The 17,339-nt window shown below is 40.6% G+C and overlaps 1 protein-coding gene across 1 annotated transcript in view; it reads left to right on the top strand.

Annotated features, from left to right (window-relative positions):
- The first annotated feature begins 233 nt into the window (after window positions 1–233).
- Window positions 234–17,339, top strand: part of IL6ST (interleukin 6 cytokine family signal transducer) — a 60,346-nt gene continuing 43,240 nt past the window's right edge. The window contains exons 1-2 of the mRNA XM_062211984.1: window positions 234–449; window positions 12,187–12,274. The gene's annotated coding sequence lies outside the window, so the exon portion shown is untranslated. The remainder of the gene's footprint in view (window positions 450–12,186; window positions 12,275–17,339) is intronic.

Genomic DNA, 17,339 nt, shown 5'->3' with positions numbered 1-17,339 from the left:
CGTCTGGGAGAGGCGACGCGAGCGCCGCCGCCAGAATCCGGGACGCCGGGAGCAGCGTTACGGGAATCGCAGCCGCCCGGAGTCCCGCCCCCTCGTGGTTGAGCAGCCGCTGGGCCAATGCCTGGGGGGTCCCCGGACTCGTAAGGCCCAATCAGAACCCGGGCTCCGACTCTGGGGGCGGGGCATGGAGGGAGCGCCGCGGGGCGGGGTTAGGGGGACGCAGCGCCCCGTCGCGGTAGAAGATCCGCGCGTCGCGTCTGCGGAGAAGGGAGCTGCGAGCTGTCCGGCGCCGGGGCCGACAGCCCAGAGGCCCGGGCAGTCGTCTCGCGGCCGGCTGAGTAGGGGGGTGCAACTAGGCTCGCCCACCTGACGTCTTGGGTCTGGTCCGGCCTGGCGCCGACGGAGAGTGAGCCGTGGAGTCGCAGAGGAGCGAGGCGCCGCGGCCTGAGGTGAGGAGGGGCCAGGGCCAGGGCCGGGGCCGGGGCCGGGGCCGAGTAGCGGGCTCGGGCGGCGCGGACCGGCGAGCTGCGCTGGAGCGGGCCTCTTCCTTCCCCGGGAGAGGAGCGCCCGAGCGCGCGCGCACCCCGATTTTGTCAGTCCCAGCCTGGAAATCCCCACATTCCTTCCCCTCTCTGCTTCCCCTCCTGATTGGACTTCCACAACTTTGTCACCCACCTCGATTCCCGAATCCCAAGTGCAGACCTTCCGCCTGCCCTGCGCACACCCTGCTCAAGCTCCCTTCTCGACGGGACCCCTGGTTGGCGCCCCGACCACGTTTCTTCCAGCCCCCTCTCCACCGCCCTTTAAATTGCACGAGCCCCGCGCTTGACTCCGAATCTCAGCCCGGAGGTTGAGTCCCCTTCCTCGTGGCCGTCTTTTCATCCTCAAACTGTAATGTTTCAACGCCGTTGAAAGTTCGCAGCGCTTGTAAACACGTTAACGAACGTGGCTTGTCTGCTTTTGAGGTCTTTTATCCACCCTTCCCGACAAATCCCATATACCAAGATCTTTTAACATGTCTCCTGCTCCCCTAGGCTTAAAGGTTATTCCAAGTAGCAAGGTTCTGCTCGTCAGTGGGTGAACTGCATTTTATTCGTAACCTCAACCCACCCCCAAAATTCACAGATTGGAAATGAGACTTGCCGTTTTACTGTTTTTTTTTTTTTTTTTTTTGGCCTAAAGAAGGAAGCCGATTGTGATTTAATTTGTGTAGTTTTGGGCAGTTATACCGCGTTAAAATAATTTATTGGTAGAGTTCCAGGACAAATCTAAAAGATTGGGGCATTTGGTTTAGTCAGTGCTGTAAACAAACCCTTTAGACTGTGTGTGACTGCCAGCTTCAAGTTGGAGCAACTCTGGATTTGAAATTATTGACTCGGATAATCCTGCAAGTTATTCACCATTATCTTCATTTCTTAAATTGATGTTAATGCCTATTGGGAAGTACAGACGAGAATATTACAAGAACCAGCTTGATAGGAAGGTAAATTGGGAGTTCCAGCTGTTTCTCTTTAGCAATAATTTTGAACATTTGGTTTTAATTACAGGTGAAAGGGAAAGATTAGAAGGGAGTGTCAAAAATTGTAGTGAAAATTTTCTTTCAAGTCTGTATTATTGACAACAGTAGTTTAATCTTCTCATTGGTAATTTGGAGCATTATACTGCTGCCAGCTAATTTATTAGAGTATATTCTTACACAACTAATAGTGTTGTTCTCACAAATTGTTGTTTTTAGGTTTTTTTCCCAATAGAATTTGCATAGCAGTTAAATATTAGAGTGAATGTTGATTATTATATACCTGTGAAGTAGGACTGACAACAGGTTAAATTGATTGACAACAGGAAAGTAAATGCCTATGTGACTCTGTATCGTATGTTCTTAATCATTTTGTCATACTGACACATTTCTCATAGAGATTCCAGTGCAACATTTGGTTTGGAAATTTAAGAGCTATCCATAATCCCTCTTCTATGGCAGGAAGGGTTCCCATCCCCCAAGCTATTTCAGAGCTTCTCATTTTAATGGGAGTCAGAATCGCCTGGCCTTAGTACATTTACAGCTTGGCTCCTGGAGAAGCATGGAATGTTCTCATAGGCTTCGCCGTTCCTGTGATTGCCACGGCAGTATGATCAGAGTTGATGTTTCTGTTGGGCTTTATTACTTTATACGATCAATGCTGAGCACTTACTACTTTAAGAACTCACAAAGATACATGAGATGTCATCAGATCTAAACATAATTTGCACAACATTGGATTGACTTAAAAATGAAAAATCAGTTATAAAACAGTTTTAATTAGATGCTGAGTGATACAATGCTAAAGGTATTTAGAGAGTGATTGTTGATGGATTGAAATGATCTAAGGATGTACTAGAGGTCAGCTTTGAAATCTGGGTGAGATTTGGATAAAGGGAAAAATGAAAGAAAGAGTCCATAATATAGAATAAAGGGTATAATATAGCAGAAGATATAGAACATGGTAGAGAACCAGCCGGTGGAAAGGGTCAGTAGTAACCAAGAAATGTTAATTATATAGCCAGAACATATTTAATGCTTGTTTTGTGTCAGTCACTATTTTGAACACTTTGCCCATATTAATACATTTAATTCATATAGCCTTTTAATGTGGCTCTTGCTGTCTTTTTTTTTAATGCTTTTTTTTTTTTTTAAAGACTTATGTATTTGAAAGAGTTACAGAGAGAGATAGAGACAGAGAGAGGTCTTCCATCTGCTGGTTCACTCCCCAGATGGCCGCAACGGCCGGAGCTGCGCCGATCCGAAGCCAGGAGCTTCCTCCAGGTTTCTCACACAGATGCAGTGGGTCATCTTCCACTGCTTTCCCACGCCATAGCAGAGAGGTGGATCAGAAGTGGAGCAGCCAGTACTTGAACCAGTGCCCATATGGGATGCTGGCGCTTCAGGTCAGGGCTTTAACCCACTGTACCACAGCACCAGCCCCTAATGCATTTTTAAAATTTTTATTTAAGAGAGTGCCCATCTGGTGGTTCTATCTAAATGGCCAAGATGAGGGCCGGCGCTGTAAAGCTGCTGCCTGCAGTGCTAGCATCCCATATGGGGATGATTCGAGTCCTGGCTGCTCCACTTCCGATCCAGCTCTCTGCTATGGCCTGGGAAAGCAGTGGAAGATGGCCCAAGTGCTTGGGCCCCTGCACCCATGTGGGAGACCTGCAAGAAGTTCCTGGCCTCAGATAGGCACAGCTCTGGCCATTGTGGCCAGTTGGGGCATGAACCAGAGAATGGAAAGCCTTTCTCTCTCTCTGTCTCTCTCTTCTTCTCACTGTGTGTAACTCTGACTTTCAAATAAATAAATAAATCTTAAAAAAACAAATAAATGGCCAGGACTGGACCAGGAGGAAGCCAGGAGAAAGAACTCAATCCAGGTCTCCCATCTAATTGGGAGGGACCCAATTATTTGAGCCATCACCATCACCTCCCAGGGTCTGCATTAGCAGGAAGCTACAATTGAGAACCTGAGCCAGGATTCAAACTCAGGTATTCTGATAGTTCTTAACAGCAAAGCCAAATGCCTACCCTATCCCCTCTTCAACATAGGGAACTCAGGCAGTGAAAGGTTAATTAACTTGTCCAGCTAACAAGTAATAGATCACATATTGTCCCTTTATATAAAATGTTTGAGTCATAATGAGTAGAATGAGAAGGCCATGCTAGAAGATCTTTTAAAGCCTACTCTTAATGGTCCACTAGGTGCTTGAAAGTGTTAGCTGACTATATTAAGACATGTTAAGGCCGGCGCCGTGGCTTAACAGGCTAATCCTCCACCTTGCGGCGCCGGCACACCGGGTTCTAGTCCCGGTTGCCCCTCTTCTAGGCCAGCTCTCTGCTATGGCCCGGGAAGGCAGTGGAGGATGGCCCAAGTGCTTGGGCCCTGCACCCGCAAGGGAGACCAGGAGAAGCACCTGGCTCCTGGCTTCGGATCAGCAAGATACGCCCTCCGCAGCAGCCATTGGAGGGTGAACCAACGGCAAAAAGGAAGACCTTCCTCTCTGTCTCTCTCTCTCACTATCCACTCTGCCTGTCAAAAAAAAAAAAAAAAAAAAAAGACATGTTAAATAATTATGGTGCAGTGCCATGAATCCTGTTTGGGAACTGTGTAAGAGTACACTGGAAACAAAAATGCTTGTGAGAGTAGGGGAAAATTCCACAGAAGAAATGATGTTTCATCTGGATTATAAACAGTACTGCAAAGCAGAGGTAGAAAAGGTATTGTAAAAGCCTGTGTGGAGCACAGAGACTCTGAACAAAGTGTAGAGAAGTTTGCTGTGACTTGAAGAGTCAGTAGGGATGGGGTAGGTAATGGTGAAAGGTAACCAACAAATTGTGAATGGAATGGTGAAGTCAGGCAAAATGAGGACCTTACATGTTTGCTTTGCAATTGGAAAATGACAAAAATAATTTTAGCATGATTGGCATAAAGGCCAGATTGCTTGCAGTACTCCACAAGTTTAGTGGTAGGTTAGCTTTAGGGAGGAGTCCAAGGAAAGGATTGTTTTTGGAATAGGGAAAATTCACTATTGGAAAAGATAGATTGGACAAGCATACTAAAGCCACGTTTTTAGAATCTGAAATAGCTAAAATGTTTTGCATTGTTATTCACCTTTTAACAGACTATGAGGGAAAGAGTGATGAGTTTAATGTAGCGTTTTAGCAAGATTCATCCACCAATAATGTTCAGAACATTTGGAGGAAGGAAAGAGACTGGAAGCAGAAAGGCTATTTTAAGTATTGAGATAATTAGTGCCCAAATTAAATTGGTCATGGTAAAGGGTAAGAACAGGCAAGTGGGGAAAACATTTTAAAAGAATGGATAAGATTTGTGGGGAAGATATTTTAAAAGAAGAATGGATACAATTTGTAGCTTAGAAAAGCTAAAATGTAATCGATAGTTAAGACAAACAACAATGGACTCCATTGACTTGGATAACTGAAGAGAGTGAGTTTTTTGCAGGAGAAAAATATAAATGCTGTAATTGAAAAAAGTGTATTTATGTGTATAAGTTCATATAAACGTGTACACACCTACATGTTTGTAGACTTCAAATGGATTTAAGTGGCAGAATACTCAAGATGATATGTATTTGATTAAAGATCCAAGTCAGAATTCTTGAAGTTATTTTGCCTGAAGCTAATAGTGGAAGTCATGTTTTTAAAGAAATTGGTAGATGCCATATACTTTATATTTGATTACATTGATAGCCAGGAGAGAAAAAAAGATTTTGGTAAAGGAGACAGGTGAGTGGATAAAGAATGAAACTATATGGTATGGTTACACTAAAACCAGGGATATGAAAAACTCAGGAAACAAGATGGTTAACATGTAAAAGGCATCAGATACACTTGTGAAATTGTCACAATGTCTAGTCTCCTTTTTTAATCTGTGGCTTTCTAATATATCTTAGATTTAATGAGAAATGTTAACAGATTGATCATGAGTAAGTGAGTTTTATCTGTTGAAATATGGCCATAGTATAGATTTTTGCTATAGATTGGCTTACTCATTCCTTTTTTTTTTTTTTTTTTAGATTTTATTTATTTGAGGGGTAGAGTTACAGAGGGAGGCAGAGGTAGAGAGAGAAAATCTTCCATCCACTGGTTCACTCCCCAGATGGCCACAGTGGCCAGAACTGAGCCCATCTGAAGCCAGGAGCTTCTTCCAGGTCTCCCACGTGGGTGCAGGGACCCAAGCACTTGGGCCATCTTCTACTGCTTTCCCAGGTCATAGCAGAGAGCTGAATAGGAAAAGGAGCAGCCAGGACTAAACTGGCGTCCACAAGGGATTCTGGTGCCACAGGCGGAAGCTTAGCCCACTATGCCACAGTGCCAACCCCTTGTTCCTTTTTAAGGGTGCATTTCTTACAGTGTCTTCTGCACAATCTCTCTTTATTTCAACATTCTGTTTTATATATTCCTGCCCCACTCCTCATTCCCTAATGCAAAATAAACTCATCAGAGCTGTTTCAGATAACATGACTCTGGTTGGTAGACGGGCATGCTCTGGGATTGCAATTGGCAATCTTGACAGAGTCAAAGATGACATATAGTGCGTGTGTGCGCTGTTTTCTCTGTCTAGAAAACCCTTACTCTTATTTCATGATTAGGTATTCTGGACCCTCTGAATTTGGTGTTCTCTGTGCACTTGTAGCGCTTTGTACATATTCTGCCTCTCTAAACTTTGATTTTCTTAAGGGCTAGAACTATTTGACTTCACTTAGGCTCATAATATATTATACTTAGATCTTTTTCATATACCTTTCATTCAGTTATGCTTAAGTGATGGTGAGAGCATGGGTGCTCATCAGAGTATTCTTCAAACCTTTTCATTTGGCTAAAATAGACAATGATAATTTATAAAAAGGTCTACAGTTATCCTATATTTTTTTCCAATTTATGCTTATAACTGCTTTTGCATGTAGGTCCTCAGACAATCATGGAAGAGAGAAAATGTCTGAAATAGGGTTTCTGCTTGAGTTTTTTGCTTATGGAATCAGTTTTCCCAGTTTTGTTTACTGGATAAGTATTTCCTCAGTGAAATGAGATTTTTTTTCAAAATCAGATGTTAACTGCTTATATATACTGGTGTTTGTTTTGTTTGTTCCATTGATTTTTCTACTCCTGGGCCAGTGTCATATTTTAATTATAACATATTTACAGTGTATCTTAACAGATGCTATAGCAAATATTCTCTTTATTCTTCTTTTGGGAAATTGGTTTGAAAGTTTCCATAATAAATCACTTTTCTAGTTATATTAAAATTCTAAATTTACTATTAAAATTTATTATTTGGATTAAGATTTTACAGTTTGACATCTGTTTTTTCATTGCATGACATTTAGATCTTATTCATGTTCCTTTCATTTAGATTTTATAATTTTCTCCATAAAATTCTATAATAGTTCTGATTAGATATGATAGTCCTTCAAATAATTTGTGGAAAAATAGAATTAAAAGATGTTTATGGTTTTTTTTTGTCCCCCCCCTCCCCCCCAAAAAAAGATTTTGAATAGTATATATAAGGGGTCCTCTGGAAGTTTCTGGAAAGCATGTACTATGAAAAAACTATGGGGGCCTGTGCTGTGGCATGGCTTGGCAGGTTAGGCTGCTGCCTGCAGCTCTGTCATCCAGTATGGGTACTGGTTCGAGTCTTGGCTGCTCCACTTCCAATCTAGCTCTCTGTTGGTGTGCCTGTGAGGGAGGCAGAGGACGGACCAAGTGTTTGGACCCCTGCAACCACTTGGGAGACCTGGAAGAAGCTCCTGGCTTTGGATCTGTGCAGCCCCAGATATTGTGGCCATTTGGGAAGTGAACCAACAGATGGAAGACCTTTCTCTCCTTCTCACTGTCTGTAACTCTACCTCTCAAATAAATAAATCTTTAAAAAAGAAAAAACTAAGCATAGATTTCAAAAGTTTCTGCATCAAAATAAACTTTTAATTTTATTTTCTGTAAACATTTTGAAGACTCATTTTATAGTTTTTGGTACTCTTCTATTTTTTTTTCTGTTATATTTTCAATTGATTATTACTGATGTGTGGAAGAGCTGTTTTTTGATCATTTGCTCAAATACTGTGTGAAGCTCTCAGTAGTCCTAATAGTTTGTCATTTTATTTTCATTCTTTTTCTTGATAGATGATTATATCATCTACATTTTTTAAATTTTTATATCTTATATATTAAATTTTTAGTTAAACTCTCTAGCAGAATGTTGAATAAGTGATAACTCCAAGCATCTTATCTGAATCCTACTTTAATAAGAACACTACTGATTTTTACCTTTGGGCCTGTAGGAGCCTACTATAGATTCCTAATAGTAGTACTTGTGGTAGCAACAGCAAGAATGGTATAACAAAACTGCCATAATAGCAATTGCTGTTACCTTTTATTCAGTATTTACTATGAACCAGATAGGTCTTAAGCACTTTATGTTTACTGACTTATTTAATCTTCACAGCACTCCTGTGTGTTAGGTAGATAGGTAGGTGGTGGTGTTATCTCCATTTTAACAAAGAAAATTAAATTGAATGACATTACATAACTGGCCTAAGATGTTCTACAGAGAAAAAGGAGTTGGAATTTGAATAGTGGCAGTCTAGTCTAAGTGCCTGCTCCTATCTTGTTCTGATACATTGTTTTAAAATTTAAAATGAACAGTTGTTGAGTATTACTGAATACTTTTCAAGCTTCTGTTGAAATGAAAATGTCTTTTAAATATTCATGTAGTGTGTGACATTAATTTCTCATATTGAACATGCTTGTATTTTAGGCTGCATACTTGATAGTATTTGTATTTTGATTTTGTTTTCAAATCTACTTCAGCTTCTTTTGTTTTTAAGGCTTTATTTTATTGAAAGGCAGATAGGGTTGTCATTGTGGAATAGTGGGTAAAGCTGCTGCCTGTGATGCTGGCATCCCATATGGGTGCCAGTTTGAGGCCTAGCTACTCCACTTCCAATCCAGTTCTCTGCTAACGCACTTGGGAATGCAGTGGAAGATGGCCCAAGTCCTTGGGCACTTATACCTATGTGGGAAAAGCAGAAGCAGCTCCTGGCTTTGGACTGGGTCATCTCTCACCGTTGCAGCCATTTGGGGAGTAAACCAGTGCATAGAAGACCTCTCTATCTCTCTTTCTCTGCCTCTGTCTGTCTGTAACTTTGCCTTTCAAATAAGTAATTTTTTTTTTTTTAAAAAAGATATGCTCATAGTTCAGTGAACAAATAGAGCAGGAATTGGCAAAGTGTAGCCCACCTCCTGTTTTTATGAATAAACTGGTATATATCAATTGAAATAATTTAGAGATCTAATGTAAAACTGAAACTATAAAGCTTCTAGAAAACCCTTTTTACTTTAGATTTTAGTTTTTTTTTTTAAAGAATTTATTTTATTTATTTGAAAGTCAGTGGTACACACAGAGAAGGAGAGGCAGAAAGAGAGAGAGTGACAGAGAGAGAGGTATTCCATCTGCTGGTTCACTCCCCAGGTGGCTGCAACGGCCGGAGCTATGCCTGTCTGGAGCCAGGAGCTTCTTCCAGGTCTCCCACATGGGTACAGGGGCACAAGGCCTTGGGCCGTCTTCTGCTTTCCCAGGCCATAGCAGAGAGCTGGATCTGAAGTGGAGCAGCCAGGACTTGAACCAGCGCCCATATGGGATACTGACACTGCAGACGGTGGCTTTACCCACTATGTCACAGTGCCGGCCCCAGATTAAAGGTTTTTTTTAAAAAAGATTTATTTACTTATTTGGAAGAGTTATAAAAATAGAGGGAGAAATGGATTTTCCATCCATTGGTTCACTCTCCAGATGGCCGCTTTGGTGATGGCTGGGCCAGGCTGAAGCCAGGAGATTCATCTGAACCTCCCAAATAGGGTGGCAGGAGCCCAAACACTTGGGTCATCTTCTGCTGTTTTTCCCAGGCTCATTAACAGGGAGCAGCCAGAAATCAAACTAGTGCCCATATGAGATGCTAGCATTGTAGGCAGCGCTTTACCCACTATACCTACCACAACACCAGCTCCAAAAGTTTCTTAAGTACCATACCGAACACATGACTTGATAAATTGGATGTCATTAAAATTAAAGTTTCTGTTCTTCAAAAGGAAGGGAAGATGTACAAATTTTTTTTTATAACAGCTTTATATCCAGAATGTGTTTTAAAACAATGAAAAATTCAATAAATGACAAAACAAGAAACTTGATTAAAAATTATTAAAAAAGTATTTGAACAGACACATCACCAGAGAAGATCTAAAGTTAAACATAGACCAACCATATGGCCTCTCCATTCCTGCTAGGTATTCACTGCCTCCCAAAAGAAAAGCATATGTATATAGAAAGACTCAGGGTTGGTTAAAAGTTACTATGATACATATTTAAAGATATATTTATTTGAAAAGCAGAGTAACACACACAGATCTTCCATCTGCTGCTTCACTCCCGAAAAGGCTCCCACAGTCAGGGCTGGACCTGGTTGAAGCCAGGACCCCAGGATTCCCAGGTCTGTCTCCCACATGTGTTGCAGGGGCCCTGCTTTCTCAGGAGCTGAATAGGAAGCAGAGCAGCTGGGACTCAGCTGGCTCTCCAGTATGGGATACGGGCATCGTAAACGGCAGGTTAATCTACTCCACCATAATACTCCTAGTACTCTGATGTGTTATGTACATATTCAAAATAAATTACTCATTTGACAAATGAGTAAGTGCTTACTATTCTGGGTATGATTTTAGATTTTAGAAGTATTGCAGGAAACAGTGACAGAATTTCCTGCATCATTGGCTTATTCTGTTTTGGTGACACAGACCATATTTTAGTTTCTTAGAGCTACTCTAACAAAATACCAAAATTGTGTTAGTTAAAAGATGTTAATTATCTTAAGGTTCTAGAAGCTTGGAGTCCTTCTGAAACTTTGAATCCTTTCCTCCTCCTTACATCAGTCCTTGGCATTTCTTTTTCTTTTTCTTTTTTTTTTTTTTAAGATTTGTTTATTTGAAAGAGTTACACAGAGAGAAGGAGAGGCAGAGAGAGAGAGGTCTTTATCCGCTAGTTCACTCCCCAAATGGCCGCAACAGCTGGAGCTGAGCTGATCTGAAGCCAGGAGCTTCTTCCAGGTGCGGGAGCCCGTGGACTTGGGTCATCCTTCACTGCATTCCCAGGCCATAGCGGAGAGCTGGATCAGAAGTGGAGCAGCTGGAACTCGAACCAGCGCCCATATGGGATGCCTGCACTGCAGGTGGCGACCTAACCCGCACTACACCACAGTGCCAGTCCCAGTCCTTGGCATTTCCTAGCTTACAGCTGTGTCACTCCATTCTCTGCCTGTGTTGTCATATGGCATTCTTTCTAGGCCTCTGATTCTTTGAAGAACACCAGTCATTAAGGACCCACCCTAGTCTAGTATGAAAATTAATTACATCTGCAATGGCCCCACTTCCAAGTAAGGTCACATTTTAAGGTGATAGAGTTAGGATGTCAACATATGTTTGGGGTCTGGAGATGCATAATTCAGCCCATAACAAACAAAAAGCAAAATGAATAATGTGGTATTTTAGAAGAGGGATTGGCAGGTTATGCAGACTCCACAAAGCAAATGCAGCTTATGGTCTCTCTTTGTGAATAAAGTTTCATTGGAACACAGTCACGCCTCTCTACTTTTTTGTACTCCAAAAGCAGAATTGACTAGTTGTAACATAAGGCCCACAGAGACTAAATTATTTTCTGGTTGTTTGTAGAGAATGTTTGCCAGCTTGTCTTAGAAGGTGGTAACGACTGTGGAGAAAAGACAGGAGAGGAGGAAAAAGCAACACTGGTGGTTGGGGAAGATATCTGAGGGAAGATGAATTTGGTCAGAGTCTAGGAGTTACTCTCTGTGTATTACTTTAGAAAGATGTCCACTATGTAGTGTTGAGTGAAAAAGCATCTTTGTAAAATAGGAGAGTGTACATTTATATAGTATAAAGTTGTTACAAACTCAGAAAACTGCAAGAATATCTGCCAAAATGTTTGTAGTAGCTATCTCTTGGTAGGATTATAGGGGACTTTTCACTTGATATATTTGCAGAGTTTTTTGGTTTGAAATGTTCAAAAAAATATTTATAATACTTAATTTCTTATAAAGTCATCAAGGGTTTAATGTGTATGAAACAATAATGGAGGCTTCAACTCTTTGCTTAAAGTCTGGAGTTATGTCAAAATGGAGCCACTACACTAATGTTAGGTGTTAGTATAGTACTAAGCAAATCTTAAACTGATTTTTTTTTTTTTTTTTTTTACTTTGTGCAGAGTCAGCAGACTTAAGTTAGCACTGGTAGAAGATAAAGGGTATGATTCTGTTAAATAACTGTTTTAGTTGCTTTTGTCAAATTCAGCAAAATATCCCATTCTCATTTCTGTGGCATTACAAGCACACATCAAGGAAGTTCAGATTAAACATTGGTGAGCCAATAATACTTGTAAGTTTGTATCAAAACATAACCTTAGAGTATTTGAATACTCTTTTCACAAATGTTTATGGGATTATTTTATTCTGAAGCTCAGATGATATCTAAAAATAGGACACTTAATGTAAACCAGAAACCTATCACAGGGTTTTTAAAGTACACATATAATAAATATCATCAAAGCCAGCCTTGTGAACAAGATTCTCCTCTCTTTACAGTGACACCAATGTGAAAGAGAATGACATTTGTAGGCAGAAGACTTAGTATCAAACCCCTGCTCCTTCACTTACTAATTTTGTGATTTGGGTAAGTAATTTATCATGTCTGGATTTTAGTTTTTTGTTTTGTAATAAATAATCAGTACATTCTTGCTTCTCAAATATATCAGGAAAATAAGTAAAATAAGTTATGTGAAATCGTTTTGTATAACATAAAATAGTATCCAAGTGTTAATATGACTGCAAAATTTTTACTGATGGAAGAGAGCTGAATATGGATGATTTTTAAAGTAATAATTGATTCATTTAATGCAGTGATGACTAACTTTTTGCTAATCTGTTGAAAGTAGGCATGTACTATATTTGTTAATCACTGGTTTGCCTTTCATTTGGCAATTCTAGTACATATACTATTCTACAATTGCAGTAGTAATGTTACCATAGTGACAGCTTTATATTGACATTCTTCACATGCAAAGTAAATATGAATATATTATTCATGCTTTTTCATTCTGTCTTTGGATTAAATTTAAAATAGAAAAAACCACCACAAAAATCACAATCTAGAGGCCAGACTGTGGCATAAGAGGATTAAGCTGCCTGTAAGTGCCAGCATCCCATATGGGTGCCGGTTCAATTTGTGCAGCTCCACTTCCAATCTACCTCCCTGCTAATATGCCTGGGAAAGCAGCAGAAGATGGACCAGTTACCCGGGGCCCTGCCACCCATGTGGAAGACCCAGAAGAAGTTCCTGGCTCCTGACTCTGGCCTGGCCCAGCCCCGATGATTGTAGCCATTTGGGGAGTGAACCAATGGATGGAAGATCTCTCTCCTCTCTGTAACTCTTTCAAATAAATCTTTTTTTAAAAAAAAATCAAAATCTACAGGTAACAAAAATAATTTATAAGGAGCACAGCTATTAAATATTAACAAATTATAACCCCATAGCTTTTGTCTTGCTTAAGAAAAGTCATGGGGATCAAAGTAAATGAGAATCAATAACTATAGAGGTAATGTTGAATTTGTTCCAATTTAAGTAAATCATTCATAAATTTTGTTACTACCATTATTAGTAACAAACTACTTAATGACATATCTTACAGCTCTTTTCAAAACAGTACTGTGTTAGAACACTATAGGTGAGGAATTATTGCTGTAGGAGAACCTCTGAGTTCTTGGAATAAACCTCTCCTGTATATTTGGTTGCTAGTTTTATTTTAACTTCATAGAAGTTTCCAAGCTAATATGCAGATTTCAAAATTAGTATATACAATATAAGGTTAGAATATGTACTCTGAGGTATGGAGAGAGGGCAATGTTAAAAGTACTATATAGGAAAAAATAGTAAACACTTAAAGCATTTTTTAAAGATTTATTTACTAATTTAAAAGACAAAGTTAACAGAGAGGCAGAGGCAGAGGCAACAATGGCTAGAGCTAGGCCAATCTGAAGCCAGGAGCTTCTTCCCGGTCTCCCATGTGAATACAACGGTCCAAGGACTTGGGCCATCTTCTACCGTTTTCCCAGGCCATAGCAGAGAGCTGGATCGGAATTGGAGCAGCCAGAACTTGAACTGGCATCCATGTGGGATGCCAGCACTACAGGTGGCTTTACTCACTATGCCACAGTGCTGGCCCCAGTATTTTAAAATTTAAATTATATTTACTTTTTGCATAAACACTACAATTAGTACTACAACATCAGAACAATACAGAGTATATATGGTGTCTCCCTCCTACTATGAAACATAGGCAGCCTGCCTCCCTCCTACCTCAAACATAGACTGGCAGCCTAGTATTTGAACTGTTTTTTTTTTAAGTAAACTTTTTTAAAAAAATATTTATTTATTTGAAAGAGTTACACAGAGAGAGAGACAGGTCTTCCATCTGATGGTTCACTCCCCAGATGACTGCAATGGCCAGAACTGCACCAATCAGGAGCCAGGAGCTTCTTCTGGGTCTCCCACGTGGGTGCAGGGGCCCTAGGACTTGGGCCATCTTCTACTGCTTTCCCAGGCCATAGCAGAGTGCTAGATTGGAAATAGAGCAGCCGGTTTGAGAACCGGCCCCCATATAGGATGTCAGTGCTTCAGGCCACAGTGTTAACCTGCTGCGCCACAGCACCGGCCCCTAGTATTGGAACTTTTATCCTTCTAGAGAGGTCTTATGCGTATTAAGGAAATGTTTTATTTCTTTATTTTTTGTCCAAAATTAATAGAAAACACACTGTTATGTACCTTAATGTATTTTATTTCATTTTAAAGTTAGAGTTGACCTTTTTTAAAGATTTATATATTTATTTGAAAGGCAGAGTTAGAGAGGCAGAAGCTCAGAAAGAGAAGTCTTCCATCCACTAATTCAATCCCCAAATGGCTGCAGATGACCAAAGCTGGGCTGATCAGAAGCCAGGAGCTTCTTCCAGGTCTCCACATGGGTACAGGGGCCCAAGGACTTGGGCCATCTTCCACTGCTTTCCCAGGCCATAGGAGAGAGCTGGATTAGAAGTAGAATAGCTGGGACTCAAACTGATGCCCAGGCCATAACAGAGAGCTGGATTGGAAGTGGAGCAGCCGGGACCCAAACCAGCGCCCAAATGGGATGCCGGCACTGCAGGCAGCGGCTTTACCTGCTACACCACAGTGCCAGCCCCTTAATGTATTTTAGGTAACATTATGTATCTACATGTATAGAGCTTATTCTTTTTTGCTAATTAGCTACATACATATTATGTTTGAGTATACCATAATTTAGATTGCTTCAGCCTTTTTCTGTTAAAGGTAATGCTGAAGTAAATAACTCTGCACATGTATTATTTTGCTCATATATATGATAAAATAACTAGAGGTAGAATCATCATATTCAAACGTGTATGTTTTAATTTTGATTCATATTGCAAAACTGACTTAGTCATCTGTGTAGGTTTTTGTGGTTTTGTTTTCAATTAAAATAATTTACATACAATAAAATTCAGCTTTAAGTATATAATTTATAAGGAAGCTTATGCCAGTTTATATGTATCCTGCAATCTATAATAGTACCTTTATCCCTAGTCCTATAGCACCATTTTGATAGCTGATTTATTTATTTATTTATTTTGGCAACTTGATAGGTAAGAATTGTCTTCAGATAGTTTTTGCTTGTCTGTTTAGGTGTTTTGTTTTGTTTTGTTTTGTTTTGTTTTTGACAGGCAGAGTGGACAGTGAGAGAGACAGAGAGAAAGGTCTTCCTTTGCCGTTGGTTCACCCTCCAATGGCCGCCGCGGTTGGCGCGCTGCGACCAGCGCACCGCGCTAATCCGATGGCAGGAGCCAGGTGCTTCTCCTGGTCTCCCATGGGGTGCAGGGCCCAAGCACTTGGGCCATCCTCCACTGCACTCCCTGGCCACAGCAGAGAGCTGGCCTGGAAGAGGGGCGACCGGGACAGAATCCAGTGCCCCAACTGGGACTAGAACCCGGTGTGCCAGCGCCGCAAGGCGGAGGATTAGCCTAGTGAGCCGCGGCGCCGGCCTGTCTGTTTAGTTTTTTACCAACTACCTTTTTTTCTGTCTTTTCAAGGATATTGGAAGACAGAAGTAGTATCTCCTCATAGTACAAAGGGCAGGTTTGATTACAGCCTTGGGCGATAATGTCTCCTTCCATAGTATAGGGCAGACATGCTTCCTGCCCATTTTAAAAAGTGGGTTTCTTTTTTCTTTTTCTTTTTTTTTTTAAATGCCAGCAGCCTTTAAGGCTGGCATGTCAGGATTTTTTTTTTTTTAAAGATTTATTTATTTATTTATTTGAAAGTCAGAGTTATACAGAGAGAGAAGGAGAGGCAAAGAGAGAGAGAGAGAAGTCTTCTATCCACTGGTTCATTCCTCAACGGCCAGAGCTGTGCTGATCTGAAGCCAGGAGCTTCCTCTGGGTCTCCCATACGGGCGCAGAGGCCCAAGGACCTGGGCCATCTTCCATTGCTTTCCCAGATGCATTAGCAGAGAGCTGGATCAGAAGTGGAGCAGCGGGGACTGAAACTGGCACCCATGTGGGATGCTGGCACTGCAGGTGGCGGCTTTACCGGCTATGCCATAGTGCTGGTCCCCCCAAAAATTGGGTTCCTTAAGCTCTGTCTTTCCGCTATCTGTGCAAGTATCACCTGACTTTTCAAAAGACCCTATGGGAATTGGGACTGAGGCAAGTGGCTCAAGAAAATGCTGATACTCTATTACTGTGTTATGAGTAATAAAGTCTTCATGTCTTCTGCTAGCATCCATGAAACTGACAGGCCAACTTATTAGCTTGAAAGTATAGTAAAATCTCAAAGCCTTTAATACTCCTGATATAATTCAGTGAATCTTAGCAAATGCAGAGTCTGGTGATTACCAATACAATTAGGTTATAGAATATTTCCATCATCCCAAAAAGTTTTTGTCTCTTTACATGTATTCCCCTCTTCTCACTCAGACACAGGCAAGCCCTGATCTGCTTTGTGTCAACCTAGTTTTGCCATTTCTAGGATTTCCTATAAACAGAATGAAGTATATGGCCTATTGTCTGACTTCTTTCATTCAGCACAATGCCATATATTATTGCATATATCACTAGTTAATACTATTTCACTCCTAAGTAGTAGTCCATTGCATAGAAATATCATTGGCTAGTCACTCGTTCAGCAGTTGTCATTTGGATTGTTTACACTTTGGAACTGTTAGGAGTAAAGCTGCCATGAACACTTATATGTAAGTCATCGTGTGAACATGTATTTTATTTTTCTTGTACTTTCTTAGTAGTGAAAATACTGAATCTTATGATATGCTTTTTCATTCAGTAAATGTTTTCTAGAGTTTCTGTATCATTTTGTATTCCTATCTGAGTAGTTTTAATTTATATATCATTCTGAGTGAGATTGAAATTTTGTTTTCATATAAACTACATATTAGTGAATTATGGACATGTTTCATATATTAGGGAAAGCTGAGGTCATGCTATGATTTATAAACTTACTCATTTGTCAGTTATCTTTTTTGTTTAAAATTTATTCTATTCATTTGAAAGGCAGAGTTACAGAGAGAGAGGGAGTGAGATAGAAAGAGATTCCATCCGCTGGCTCACTCCCAAGATTGCCACAGCAGTCAAGGCTGTACCAGGCCTAAGCCAGGGGCCAGGAGCTTCATCCATGT

The sequence above is a fragment of the Lepus europaeus genome, chromosome 15 (assembly GCF_033115175.1).
Source record: "Lepus europaeus isolate LE1 chromosome 15, mLepTim1.pri, whole genome shotgun sequence".
Taxonomy (NCBI): Eukaryota; Metazoa; Chordata; class Mammalia; order Lagomorpha; family Leporidae; genus Lepus; species Lepus europaeus.
This window is presented reverse-complemented; position numbering and strand designations above follow the sequence as displayed.